The following is a 15,939-nucleotide window of genomic DNA, read 5'->3' on the forward strand; positions in this document are numbered from 1 at the left end:
GCACAAGTCATATAGACTTATAGAAAACCCTAGTGGTAATTTTTCTTAAAAAGTAAGTTATCATTTGGTAATTTCTAACTAGTGCAAAGTTACCAAATGGTAATCATCAATCTAAATTAGATTTCAATTTGTAACTTTTTAGTCGGTTGGTTCCAAGGTGGTTACCAAATTTATACTGTGGGCCCGAAGTGCATAAAACATGACAAATCATTATGTTTGTTCAGTTGGACCATAGTACCTTAATTTACTAAAGTTTTCTATATGTAATATACATTTTTTTCTACTTTATTATTATAATTGCCTAACCGTGGCCATCTTATCTCTCTTTCTGCCATTGACAAAAATGCCAGCCAACCGACCGTCATCTCTCTTTAATCATTTCCTTTAGGTGGTGCATATTCACTCAAACCTTAGACTTTATAAGGTTACAAACCTTTTAAAGTCTATGTTGTAACCTTATAAAGTCTATGGTGACAAAATTTACATTTTCTATTGCCAAAGCTTTAATTAATACATACCCTATACCTTAAGGTGTCCCCTCTCTCCCTACCTCTCCCCTTGAAGTGAAAAAGAATGAGCCCTCTTACCTTTTTAAAGAAAATAGTGAGCCCAAAAAAAGAAAGATTATGGAGGACATCATGAGCCCAAAAATAGAAACGTTATGGAGGACATCAACCTTTAAAAATAGAAAGTAATGGAGGCTAACATAGATAGAAAGAAAGCAAAAATAGAAAGCATGTGGACCCAACACCATTTCCATTTTAACCTTACAAAAAACCTTAATAAACATAACAAAATTTTGGTGCGTTGAACCCAAGGTTTGTACACACCAACTAATTAATTAATCACAAAAAACATTTTCGGTGCATATTGGGAGACATAGGAGGCGCAAGGAGATTTGGGGTACATCAAAAGCAAACAGCATACCGTATGATCATTGAAGAGATTATCGGTGCCAATTGTCCCACGTATGGCCCAGTGCCCATTCAGACACTCAGCACCTTACTCTCGACACTTTGCATCCCCCATATCACCTCGTTTAGTAGAGTGGCCTATATGAGAAGTCACTAAGTTTTCATCAATTTTTACCCTTGTCAAACACTGAAATGTGAACATGAGTTGATTTATCAAAGGGTTTCAACAAACCATACATGCATGTCACTCTATAAGGATGTTATGCTTAGGAAAATTTGTAAGAAGCATCTGCCTCAAAAATGGTTTTGGAATGAGATTAGAGGCCACTTTGGGGGTTGCTACAATACTAGTAGAAGAGCACTTTTAATGAAGTGTTTATTGCCCCCTTATCCTAGCAAACCCTTGCCTCTAACACCTCCACCCCCCCTCCCCTTGCAAAAAAAATCCAAAACACACACACACACAAGCACAAACCAAAACACACACAAGCACAAACCAAAAGCTACCACCACCAAAAGCATCACATATTTCCACACACACACACACAGAGTATAAATTTAAGATGTAGGGGAAATAAAAAGTTATATGCAAGGGAGATTAGTGGACTTTGGGAGGAAAAAGGGCTCACTTGGGCTGCATGGTGGAATTTGCATAAGGAAGAAACAGAGTGAAGCCAAGTGAAAGCCATGTACCTTCTTTGATGTTGAAGGTGTGAACATGGGTTGAAGTACAATGAGATACTCAACTTCTCCACCCTACTCTCTTGACTCCTTTCTCTTATCACCATGCGTTTCAAAAACCTCCTTTACTTACCTTTTTTCCTACACATCCCCTTCTTGTTGTGCTACTTTCCCAAACTCCTTCATTCTTTTAAAATTATGCACATACCTTAAAGATATAACATGGGTGAAGTCCGATGAGCTAACTTCTCCACCCTACTCTCTTGACTTGTTTCTCTTCCTCACCATGTCTATAAAATACCCCCTTTACCTACTCTTCCTCATGCACATCCCCCTCCTATTATGCTCCTTGCCCAAAGTCCTTTATTCTTTTGAAACCATTGATATACCAAATATATATATATATATATATATATATATATATATATATATATATATATATATGTATGTATGTATGTATGTATGTATGTATGTATATACATATATATATATATATATATATATATATGTATGTATGTATGTATGTATGTATGTATGTATATACATATATATATATATATATATATATATATATATATATATATACATATATATATATATGTATGTATGTATGTATATATATGTATATATATATATATACATACATACATACATATATATATATATATATATGTGTGTGTGTGTGTGTGTGTGTGTGTGTGTGTGTGTGTGTACATATGTATGTATGTATGTATCTATGTATATACATATATATATATGTATATATATATGTATATATATATATATGTATATATATACATACATACATACATATATATATATATATATATATATATATATATATGTATATATATATATATGTATATATATATATGTATATATGTATGTATATATGTATATATATATATGTATGTATATACATATATGTATATATATATATATGTATGTATATACATATATGTATATATGTATGTATACATATATATATATATATATATATATATGTATATGTATATATGTATGTATATACATATATGTATATATATGTATATATGTATGTATATACATATATGTATATATATGTATATATGTATGTATACATATATATATATATATATATATATATATATATATATATATATAGAGAGAGAGAGAGAGAGAGAGAGAGAGAGAGAGAGAGAGTTCTTTTAATGTGTGAGCCCTAAATGATCCATATAATGACACTGAAGTGCAAGGAGATCCCAAAGCATGTCATTGCACCATCCCCCCAAACAAAATATTTAAGAACTAAAAGGAAGATATAACCTAATCAACCTCTCTAGCAAACTAAACCACTTGCTCTCGACAAGATGAAGGAAGCACCCATCAAGACTACCTCTTTTGCTCTATGTGTATCCACATGTGTTGCTATTTTTTTGAGAGATTTGAACCCACACACAAGCGAACCCCGCTCCTAACCCCTTACAATGTCCTTACACTGTTGTTGTGCCTAGTCCATAGTAGGAGAGACTCAAACCGGTCACCTTACACATAGTGCTAAGATCTCTAATTGCCGAGTTTCTTTATGAGAGACCATTGCTATGCTATTCTTCTACCTTACTCCCTCCTTAACTTTTACTTTACCTCGGCATATCTAATTTTGTGCACTATGAATGCTATCCCCCCAAACAAAATATTTAAGAACTAAAAGGAAGATATAACCTAATCAACCTCTCTAGCAAACTAAACCACTTGCTCTCGACAAGATGAAGGAAGCACCCATCAAGACTACCTCTTTTGCTCTATGTGTATCCACATGTGTTGCTATGTTAGCCACCATGGTTACTCCTCTACACTTGTACAGCAATGTACTTTGCATATGGCAATTGCAACTCTCTATCTTAGTGTCTTTGTTGCTTTGCCTCTATCACTCTATGAACTATTCTCATTGATCCTCTAGTTTATGGACCCTATTTTTTTGAGAGATTTGAACCCACACACAAGCGAACCCCGCTCCTAACCCCTTACAATGTCCTTACAATGTTGTTGTGCCTAGTCCATAGTAGGAGAGACTCAAACCGGTCACCTTACACATAGTGCTAAGATCTCTAATTGCCGAGTTTCTTTATGAGAGACCATTGCTATGCTATTCTTCTACCTTACTCCCTCCTTAACTTTTACTTTACCTTGGCATATCTAATTTTGTGCACTATGAATGCTATCTCTAACTGCTGCATGTCTTTAAGGAAATCCTTGATAGACTGAATCTTCTCCTTTTATAGCCCTACATGCATAGGAGATCTTGGTTAGAAACGATACATTAACATGAATGGTCTAAATTCAATCCTGAAATGAGTCTAAATGTGGAAGGTAATCCTCCCAATTGGATTGCTTTTTACTAACATACACTCGAAGCATGTCCTCTAACACTTGGTTGACTCTCTCGGTCTGACCACCCCCCATTAGGCTGCAGATGATCATCCGTACTTATACTCATACTAGTGTCTAACTTTTTGAAGTCTTCCCTCCAAAAGTGACTCGAATTTCGTATGTCTTTTAGAGACTATATCTATGGCATGCCATATAGCTTGTAGAGATGTTCGATGAAGAACCTAGCTGATTCTAGAGTCTTCACCTCCTTTTTAAAAGGAATAAATTTGACCATCTTGGTCAATGTGTCAACCATTGCCCAAACCGAATCATTTCCTCGATTCGTTCTAGGTAATCCAGTGATAAAATCCAGTGAAAATACTCTCCCATTTTCATTTGGGAATATCCAATGGATGTAGCAAACCTCTAACCTTGAGGCGCTTATGTTTATTGACTTAACACTTTTTACGTTTCAGCATAAAGTCCTAGATGTCCTTAAACAAACTTGGCCAATAAAATTGTCTTTTAACTAATGCATAGGTCTTTTGTATCTTGGGATGACCAACACTCGAGCTATCATAACTTTCAATAAGAATTTGGCGCCGAAAATCACTAATAGTTGGTACACAAACTCTATCTTTGTAGAGGAGATACTCATCGTCAATGGAATAATGTCTATACTGTTCCCCCCAACGAACTTTATCATCCCAAATGAACCAATGTCACGTGGTTGTGAAGGGTCCACCCTCGAGCTCTTCATCTCGGTACATAATCCAAGAGGCTCGCCTAGTCTCTCCGGACTATAGTTCCGTCTCTCCTTCTCGTCGAAACCCCGACTAATCACTCCGGATTAAAGCTCCTTTTGAACAAGGAAGGTGTAGGCTGCTAACAAGCGCGAACGAGTACAATAAGCCATACCTTTGAAAAGATTGGATCATGCTCGCATATACCACATAGTGAATCCAAGAATTTACTCTTAATTGTGGTGAAACTCAACTCATTCACCATCGGCATACGACTCAGAACATCCACCACTACGTTAAATTTACCTCTCTAGTAAACGAACCTATATACAAATAATGTCGCCACTTTTTAAGAGCATGAATAATAGCTAGTAACTCTCTCATAGACCGAATAGTTACGCTGGGTGTGGTCAAGCTTTTTGCTTTCAAATGCAATAGGGTATCCCCTTTGCATTAGAACCGCCCCTATGGTCTCCTCACTTGTGTCTGTCTCCAATACAAATGGTTCATTGGGATCCACAATACTCAAAACAGGTGAGTTTTTTAAAACTCCTTTGTTGAGGATCCTCCCAACAAATAGTTTTGTCCTTTGTCCTTAACTGATCCGATTAGGGGACTACGATCTTCGCGTAGTCCTTGACATACTATCGGTAAAACCCTAAAAAGCCTAGAAAAATTTACAATTCTTCTAGGTTCTTTGGCTTCGGCCATTTGAGAATGGATTTCACATTCTTAGGGTCCATCCACGTTCCCTCTGCAGATATAATATGACGACCCAAATATTGAATTTTCTTAACGAAAAATATGCATTTACTTTCCTTTGCAAATAACTTATTTTTCCTAAGTAATTTAAATACCAAGTGCAAATGCTGTAAGTGATCCTTTTTGGACTTACTATAAAACCTGTATGTCATCTAGGAAAACTACTACAAATTTTCTTAAGGTCGACGTCTTTGGGTCCTTGAGGAAACTGCCAGAGACACTATGGACTGCTTCACAAGCACTGCGGCTTACATACCCGCACGAGTCCCTACGTCCTCTCAAGAAGGAAATCACACCCTCCTCTACGTGGATTTATGTGCAAAAGTGCTACCCATATGCGTGGCATCCAAGTGAGCATGAATGCTCCTAAGCATCACTAAGATTTCACCTTGATTTTTCTCTAGACACTCGTCTCCTAGCAAATAAATTGGCAAGGAAGTCATACTAGATTTCCATCTTGGAATCGTCCACATCCATGTCTGTACAGAGAGCATCATCTCCATACTTCATCCTAGGTGGGGTTGTCGTTAGCCTCGCTAGACTTTGCAGATTGGTTGTAGTCTAACACTGTGTCGTCCACCATCGCCACAAACGGACTGACATGGTCGTCAATGGAGAAGGTCTATCGAAGGAGATCCATTGGCTCACACGAAGCCAATGGCAGGCGAACACGTTGTAGGCTACTATGGCTTGGTACATATACCCAAGCTCGGCTTGCGAGAGACCGAAAATAGGACCAGGAGCCTAGAAAAACCACCCGAGTCCCTACCGGTGGACTACCCCCATTAGATGTCATTTTCAGGTTTTTTAAAAAAATTATTTACTTTGAATTGTAAATATATGAAATTAAATATTTAAAAAATAAAATAAATAAAGAATGCAAGGGCGAAAATAGGAACTAGCAGGTCCCTTGGTGTGCCAGCGGCCAATGTTGATGCTGTGCGTGCTGCGGCGACTAATCCAGTAATGACATCATAACCACGACTTGTGTAAATCTGTCCTTCGGCAGTGTCGATGGAGCGGCAGCGAGAAAGAGCTTGAACCTTGTGGGTTGTCAAACCTGCACATTACAGACCAGACCACCTCCCACTGACAAAGACGGTGCCGGCTGAGCGTGGGGTTACGCCGCGCCTGCTAAGTACATGGGGTATCCCCGAGAGTTCGAATTTCTCAGGCAATGATTCAAGCAACCCATTGGCTTTTGGTGTAGAATTGGCCTGCCTACAGTTGCGTAGTGGTTCTCGTGTAGAATTGGCTAGGCCGCCTGGCCGTGGGTGCTGTTGCGCAGGGCTGTTTTGCATCTTTGTTGTGCCCTGAGCTACTATGGAGCTGAAGAGAGATATAGCTCTCTTGTGATGGGCTTGCTACACGTGTGCACACCCAGGTGCAGCGGGCTATGTGCTCTGCGGACGAAAACTCTTCTACTTTGTTGCCATGCCTCTTGACGATTTGTGCCTGGTGTTTATTGCCTGTTGGGGCTACAATTAGCCACGGTGCTTTCATGGATGGCGAAAGAACTGTGTGCTGCTGTTGTTGGCCACTTGTCACAAGAAAAGCTTGAGAAGGCAATCCATGCCCAGCATTTGTAGCGGCTAGTGCTTGAGGCTCGTGGAGGCGAGCTAGTGGCGGGCCTTGTGCTTGTGTTACACGATCCCTTCTTTCCTCCTTTGCATCGGCTTACATGCCGATGGTGAGGTTCAGCTGTTCAACTGCTCTCGCCAACAACAGAGAGGATGATGGCGAGACAGAGACACAGAGAGAGAGCTTCCATGGAACTAGTAGGGAGCTCCCGCCTGGCTGTCTCCTCTCCACCATCCAAATGATTAAAAGAAGGTTCCTTATCCTTTGCGGGTAGGGTAGTGAGGGAGAGTAACCTTTACTCTGATACCGGCTAGAGAGAGGAATGACTTGTGTTCACCTCCTAGTCCTAGAGTAAGAATGAAGGATCCCCAATCCTACGGGGTTATATGTAGGGGCCTTGCCCCTACACTAGCCCGAACACCCAGGGTACTCTCGACTCGGGCGTCTCACCCTTGGACTCGCTCACCGCCGCACGCCTCTTCGGCATGCGGTTTGGTAGTCCGGTCGAGCCCACGTACACATTACATGCTACGTGACAAAAAAATAATTTTCAGTATTTATGAACACTAATTGTCATAGCATGGGACGTCTTGCTTGCCCACCCTAGCCTGGACGCTTGCGGTACTCTGACTTAGGCGTCTCACCCCTGAACCTTAGACTCGCTCGCCACCCCTCTTCGGCATGCTGTCTTATAGTCCAATCCAGCCCATGTACACGACGCTACATGCTATACGCTACATGCTATGTGATTAAAAAAAAATTAGTATTTATGAACATTAATTGTCATAACATGACTTTTAGGAAATAACTCCAAGTTTGGGAGTTATGGCCCTTGCTAACATGGATAGAACTAGAGCATGGGATGAATGTCTAGTTTAATTGGGTTTACTGATTAACACTAGTTAATCTAATTCTAAAAGTCCCTTTTTTATAGTTTTTGGAGAGTTTTGTAGAAAATTCTATGCTTTTCAACTTTATTTTTCAAACAAATTCCTTCTAACACGATAATAGTTGGGAAAATTATCAAAGTACCAAAAAAGTTTCAAAAGTACACGGTTATCATTTTGGCACTTTTTAAAAAACAATATAAGCATGCTACAAATATAAAAATAAAAAAATTCTTCTACATGTAAATAAATTGTTGGAGTGTACATTTCATTAATTGAAGACACGTGTACCTTTCATCGTACATGATTTTCAAATTATTGGCATATACCTTTCATCAATTCAAGACATGTTTTTTCTTCTATTGTGGCACTTTTAAATCACTTTTTAGCTTTTTTCAAAATAAAAAAAATTGCTAGATATATGTTCTTACAATATGTGTAATATACTCATCTTCACTAATAAAGAAATGTCCATGTAATAGATAAATTTATGAGTTTTTATGGTATAAAAATCAATGATTTTATTAAATGAGTCATTTTTACTTAGAATCTTCAAATTTTGAGCCCAAATTTAGAATCTGCGTGCGATTTTACCCTGACATAGGATTTTACTGCATCCAAAACAGACACCGGATCAAGCTTATATGCAAATTTTAGTCATTTTTAGTTAAAAAGAGACGACCTTTAAACCTTAATAAATACACGACCGAGCGTCCGATTGACAAACGGTCTGCACCCCAACGACCAGGAGAACCTCCTGGGCAAAAAAAAATTTTTGCCCCCCGGGGCGGTCCTGTTGGAATTAGGGTTGCAGGAAAGCACACAAAGCTTGGAGAAGAAGAAGCAAGAATGCACACAACACACAATGTATTAGATTGTGTCAATGTACAAATATAAGTTAGCCCTAGAAGGATGGGCGTATATACAAGGCGGGGGAAAAAACCTCCTAAGGAGGGAAAAAGTACCCCGGCGGTCCTAAGTGTGTTCACACACATCACTGCCTATATATATGGCAATAAATCCCCCTTGGGAGTGATGGTGTGAACGAGAGTTGGCACTCATGTATAGGGAAGTGCCATGCCCAAAGTAGATCAGTCCACAAAGGGGAGCAAGCCCAAAGCTTTGCGAAAAGCTTCAAACTTCTCACGAGGAAGCGCCTTTGTGAAAAAATTGGCAAGGTTGTCTTGTGTTGGCACATATGCCAAGCTAATCTCTCCTGCTGAGAGTGTCTCCCTGACATAGTGATAATGTACCTTAATGTGCTTTGTGCGAGCATGAAAAACTGGGTTTCTCGTAACTACCAACTCTGACTGTCAGTGTAGATAGAGGTGGCAGACTCCTATCCAACACCCAAGTCAGCCACCATAAGCCGTCTGAGAGCCACACACACTCAACCATAGCTGTGAAAGCTACCCTGTACTCAGCTTCACAACTAGAAGTGGCCATAGTAGGTTGCTTCTTGCTCAACCAAGATATGCATGAGCTACCGAGCACAAAAACCACTTGTGGGTACTCTTGTGTCATAGCAACCAGCCCAATCTGAGTCCGAAAAAGCATGTAAATCTGGCAGCAACGATCCACCCTTGGGATAAAACAACCCAAGATGTATGGTGCCACTCAAGTAGCGAAAGATGCATTTAACTGCCTTCCAATGCTGAGACCCTGGGCTATGCATAAACCTGCTCACCTATGAGACTACAAATTGAATGTCCGGCCTCGTAATGCATACATAAATGAGGCAACCAACAGCTGTCTGATAGAGTGTGACATCAAAGTGATCTCCAGAATTCATGAAGACTCAACTTCAAACCTGTCTCCATTAGAGTAGCAATAGGCTTGCAGTCTTCAAGGCCAAATCTCCGCAACAATGTCTCAATATACTTTGTCTGACATAAAGCAATACCTCCATCACATTGCTTAAATTGTATCCCCAAATAATGATGCAAATGCCCCAAATCTGACATCTCAAAAGAGGCATTCAAATCAGCCTTAAAATCAGCAATATGACTCTCATTTGGTCCTGTGAGCAGCATGTCATCGACATAGAGAGCAATGATTAGATGTACATCATCCACACGTTTAACATACAAAGTGCTTTCTGTTGGACTATTCTGAAAACCATGTGCAGTCAAATATGCATGTGCCTTTTCATACTAAGCTCGTGGAGCTTGCTTTAAACCATACAAAGCCTTTTTCAACCTGCACACTTTGTTTTCCTGCCCTCTTTGAACAAAACCATGAGGCTGCGATACATACACCTCCTCATGCAAATCTCCATTCAAGAACGCAGTCTTTATGTCCAACTGATGTACATTCCAACCATTCTGAGCTACCAATGCACAAATGCTACGAATGGTAGTCATACGACAAGTGGGAGCAAAGGTCTCATCAAAATCAATGCCCTTTTCTTGAGCATAATCCTTTGCAACAAGTCTAGTCTTATAGCGATCAACACTGCCAATTGGCTTTCGTTTCAACTTAAAAACCCACTTACATTCAATGACCTTTTTACCAATAGGTAAATCACACAAAGACCATGTACCATTCTTCATTATAGCATCATATTCACTTTGCATTGCAGCCAACCAATTTTCTGATTTTTGTGCCTCATCAAATGAAAGAGGTTCTTCCTCTTCACACATACTAGACACAGCCAAAGCATAACAATCTGATGCATAAGAGGCATGCTGAAAACCTGAACGAGTACGACTAAAAATAGGTGCATCAATTTTACTATCACGCAAGGTTTGCACCAGCCATTTAGGCATACCTCTAGCCTGCTCTCATTTTCAGCCCTATCCTCATAAATTACATCCTGTAAATCTGCATCAGAAATAGACTGATCTATGATGTCGTTTGAAATTTGTGTAGGCTGAATATTTGTCTCATTAGGACTTACATTTGAATTCCCACCTGTAAACAGAGGCAACAACGTATCAAATACATCCCGTGAGCTCACACCTGCCTCTTTGGTAACATGATAACAAAGGCTGCACATTATCTTCCACAAAAACAATATCTTGACTAATCAAGATACGTTTTGACTGCGGATGATACAATCTGTAACCCTTGCTCTCAGCACTGTAACCAACAAAAATGCATTTGACAGCCTTATCATCCAATTTTCTACGTTGTTGCACAGGCAGTAAAGCATAGGCCAAGCAACCAAAGACACGCAAGTGACCAATAGAAGGCTTCCTGCCATGCCAAGCTTCGTATGGAGTAACAGACTGCAAGGCCTTAGTGGGACACCTGTTGAGTACATATGCAGCACACACAATAGCCTCAAGCCAAAACGCATGTGGCAAAGCTTGGCTCTTGACCATACATCGTGCCATCTCCATAAGTGACTTGTTTTTCCTCTCAGCAACACCATTTTGCTGAGGGGTATACGGCACTGTACATTGGTGTTTTATCCCACGACTAGCCAGAAATGCATCAAACTCTTTAGACATGTACTCCTACCCTCGATCAGAACGGAGGGTGCCCACAGTACAATTGGATATATTTTCAACCATAAGCAAAAACTGTTTGAAGCAGAAAAACACTTCGGACTTTGCCTTCAGTGGATATACCCATGCATGCCTTGAGTAATCATCAATGAAAGTCACGAAGTACAAGTGTTTACCAAATGACAGAGTTTGCATAGGCCCACATACATCACTATGTACAAGTTGTAATTTGCGAGTGGCCCGCACAGAACCATCCTTTGGAAACGCAGAACGCTGCATTTTACCCCAAATACAGCCTTACAAACATGTTGTTACAACCTGCATACAAACCAGCTAGAATATCCCAAGCCTGTTTTGCTGTTTTAGCTGAACGAATATGTGGAGTGATGTTACGTTTGACAAAAAGTGCAATCAAGGCATGAGCCTGCGCATCTTTACCATCCCAACGAGCTTGTTCAATAGTGGGTAAAACAGCAGCAACAGTAGAGCTGCTAGAACCTGCAACATCCTCAAAACAAATCCTACATCCACAGAACTTGGACGTACATCCATACCCTGCACAATGTTCCACACTCCTTTTACAACCAAAACATGTTGCATCATGTATGCCCAAAGTGGGTAGTTGTTGCTGTCTCCATCCAATTTGTCATCAGCACAACATGCGAAATACATCATTGCTGTTATCAGCCTGGCCACTGACTGAAACCAGCCATGGCCATTGATTGAAACTGATGCAAAAGCTACCTGTAATGAAGCAAAGACTGAATAGAAAACAACTCGTGCTATGTAGCACGGTCCACAATAGAATATATATGCCTGTTTTGCATAAAACTGCACTGTCAAAATTTCTGCACAAAATGACGAAAACACTTGTATAGAACTTGTAATGCAAAAACGGAGCCCGAAACGACCTCAGATGCAATTTTTAAGAACGCAAGGCCCTACGGGCTGATTTAAAAAGTATAGGGACGTGCAAGCGCTCGTGAAAGCTCACCTCAATCGGAGAACGTGAGTCGGAGGGTGCTAGCGGCGTAGCCTTGGGAGCCGATGCCTGCTCTGATACCAATAGGGTTGCAGGAAAGCACACAAAGCTTGAAGAAGAAGAAGCAAGAATGCACACAACACATAGTGTATTAGATTGTGTCAATGTATAAAGATAAGCTAGCCCTAGAAGGATGGGCGTATATACAAGCCGGGGAAAAAAACCTCCTAAGGAGGGAAAAAGTGCCCCGGCGGTCCTAAGTGTGTTCACACACATCACTGCCTATATATATGGCAACAGGTCCGGCATGCAAATCGAGGCCGGTGCCCCAAATTTGGGAAACTCGTTCCAAAATTTAGACCGTACACACTTACTAGGGTGCCCGTACGATGGCAGCACAAGAACCAAAGGACGGTCGTCCACTGTGTGGTCCACACGTACCGCTATGTGGACACCCATGCTACCCCTGACCAGATAAGGTACATGCGTACCACTCCTTTGCCTGTTAATAACTGACACTGTACCTTTTCCCTAGACCCATGCAGGCCACTGATCTACAGCCTTTGCTGGTACACCGTCCTTTCGTCCTTGCTTTGCACAGCGCCTGTACCCGTACCCCACAGTTATATAAAACCCCGGGGTGCTCATCATGTCTTGATCACAATTGCACTCCATCATGCAATGCAAGATTACAACAAATCGCATGCAAGAGAGAGAGAGAGAGAGAGAGAGAGAGAGAGAGAGAGAGAGAGAGGCTCACATACAATCTATTGCTGCAAAGGGAAATGATTATCCTTTACTTATTGAGAAATTGACTTATGTACATGCAAGTGTGACTAGTGTAGTGTTCACACTTGGCTAGCCAATGACTTAAAAATAGTCCATGGGGGTCTTTTACTACCCTAGCAATTACATATAAAGTCCATTGTCCATTAAAAAACACTCAGCAGTTTGTACAAGGGTTTGGCATATATGGCATACAAGAAGATGAATCTCCTATAATACTCTACATGTCCCATAAATCTCTCCCTCACTGTATCTTACAATGGGGAGCTGGGAACGACGATATAAAGTTGTTGCCAATCACCTGAAGAAAATGTTACACTGGCTATGATGACCCATGGAATGCCAACTTTCACCTCCCAGTGGTTCCTCACTATATCTAGCAATGTGGGACTGGTTGGATTGGTTCCAAAGGTAGCGGCTCCGTAACTAGTTTTATATATGGCCTTGAGATTTGCATCTAGAGTTGATTAGGGTTTGTACAAATGGATTAAAATCAACATCTTAGCATGCTAAAAAGTGAGAAAGAGATTAATACCTATGATAAAAATGAAGCATAATGACAAGGTAAGAGGTTTAGCTCAAAAGCTCATATATTTGATCCATTAGATAGTGTCTTTTTATAGGATTTAGTACATTCCATTAGCCATTAAACATGGCCCATAAGCTTGATTAAGAAGCCCATAATCTTTTTTATATTTGTGAATCATCTCCCTTGAAGTGAGCACCCGTTTGGCATCCTTTCCCACTTCTTCTAGGTGCCTACTTTTGGCGTCCACATGGTTTGGCCATTCCACATTTTCCTCATCCTTTAGGCTCCCTTTGACCCTTTTAACCATAGTCTAAGACTTATGCAACTCTTATAAATATTTCAGGGTCATACCACTCTCCCTTGCTCTAAACATTTAGCTCACATCACTGGAATTTTGTCCCCTACTGCTAGGCACTTTTGAAGTCTCTAATTTGATCAGTGCTGCTCTCCTTTGATGAGGTATCGCCCTTTGAGTTGATGTACTAGCTCCAAGTTGAACCTTCTTGAAGAAAAGCTTGATGATTTTGGAGCTTAACAAAAGAGGGAAAAATAGTCTAAAAGCTAATTTAAAAAATAATCATTTTGCTAATCTAACCTATCATAAGATGCATAGCTACTCAAGGGATGATGGGTGGCTTTGATACCAACTTGAGATTTTCATCTAGGGTTAATTAGGGTGTAGAAATAAATTAGAACCAACATCTTAGCATGCTAGAAAGTAAGAAAGAGATTAATAGTAATGATAATGGTAATGATAAAAACGAAGCATAGTGACAAGGCAAGAAGTTTAACTCAAAAACTCATATACTTGATCCATGAGATAGAGTGCCTTTTTTTAGGATTGAGTATATCTCCATTCGACATTAAACATGGTCCATATTCTTGATTAAGCATCCCCTAATCTTTTTAAGGATTCGAGCACCATCATGAGCCCCCATTTGACATCCTTTCCCACTACTTCTAGGCACCTACTTTTGGCCTTCACATGGGTTAGACATTCCATATTTTTCTCATCCTTTGGGCTCCCCTTGACCCTTTGAACCATAGTCTATGATGTATGCAACTCTTACAAATGTTTGAGGGTCAGATACCACTCTCCCTTGCTCAAAACACTTACCCCACATCACTTGCTATTTCAACATTAAGAATGGTTATGGGATTGTTTGAGGCCTTGGGATTGTTTGAGGCCTTGGGAAAAGTCTATAGGTTCCCTCAGTGGGTTTATGATGATTGGCTATGGGATATGCTTAGGTAGGGTTAGTGGTTCATGTTTGCTGTAGCACTGGCTCTAGTTTAGCCTGCACCTTCCTCACAAGGTCTTTAGCTTGCTTCATTCTTCTCCAACACTCCTTTTCTCTAGGAAGATTTTCATAATCTATGGGTTTCTTTCCTTTGGAAGAGCAAGTTTGAGTGAGAGATTATGGGTTATCTCTCTACAAGGGAAGCAAACTCGAGGCCACTTTCAATGGTCATGACATCATTATCCTTGACAATTGATCGTGCTTTGCGTTTATACCATGCTCTTTGACGTCTTCTTCCTTTTGGACCTCTAGTTCTAGTTCATTAGCTTTTTAGGGGCTACTACAGCCTTTGGGGGCTTGCACCTCGATCTATTAGCTTCAAAGGCTACTACAGCCTTTGGGGGCTTGCACCTCGATCTATTAGCTTCAAAGGCTACACGCTCGCTGTGGTGGCTGAGGTCACATTATAAGATTGCTCTTGTGGATCCCTTTGTGCAAACACTAGTTCTTTACCCTTCCTCATGTTCCTTGTTCCTTGTCCAAGCTTGGTTTCGTGGTAAGGCGCTTCCTCATGTTCCTTGTTCCTTGTCCAAGCTTGGTTTCGTTTGGTAAGGCGCTTTTATAATGAGTTCATGTGGAGAGTGGGATTTCTGATTGTGCTTTGTGCACTTGTTGGGTACATTGGGAAACACTCATCCCTAATGGTATAACAAAAGAGAGATCTTGATTGTTGTTAACTCTACGATTGTTAGGCTGCTTGTTGGTTGTGGTCAACTTGGGATGAACCTAGCTCAGGATCGACACCAAATGGGCTGCTTGTTGTGGTTAGCTTGGGATGAACCCAACTTAGGATCAATATGTAACGATTATTGTAAGTGGTTGTTGGGCTACTTGTTGGCCATGGTCACCATGGGATAAACCTAGCTGAGGATTGACATGTCTTGATTACCATAATTACAGTTGTTGGATTGTGTGGTGGTCGTGGTCAGCTTCTTGAGATAAAGCTAGCTCAGGATTGACACCAACTGTTTG

The sequence above is a fragment of the Cibotium barometz genome, chromosome 7, assembly GCF_041138505.1.
Source record: "Cibotium barometz isolate CiBa-2024 chromosome 7, ASM4113850v1, whole genome shotgun sequence".
Classification (NCBI taxonomy): Eukaryota; Viridiplantae; Streptophyta; class Polypodiopsida; order Cyatheales; family Cibotiaceae; genus Cibotium; species Cibotium barometz.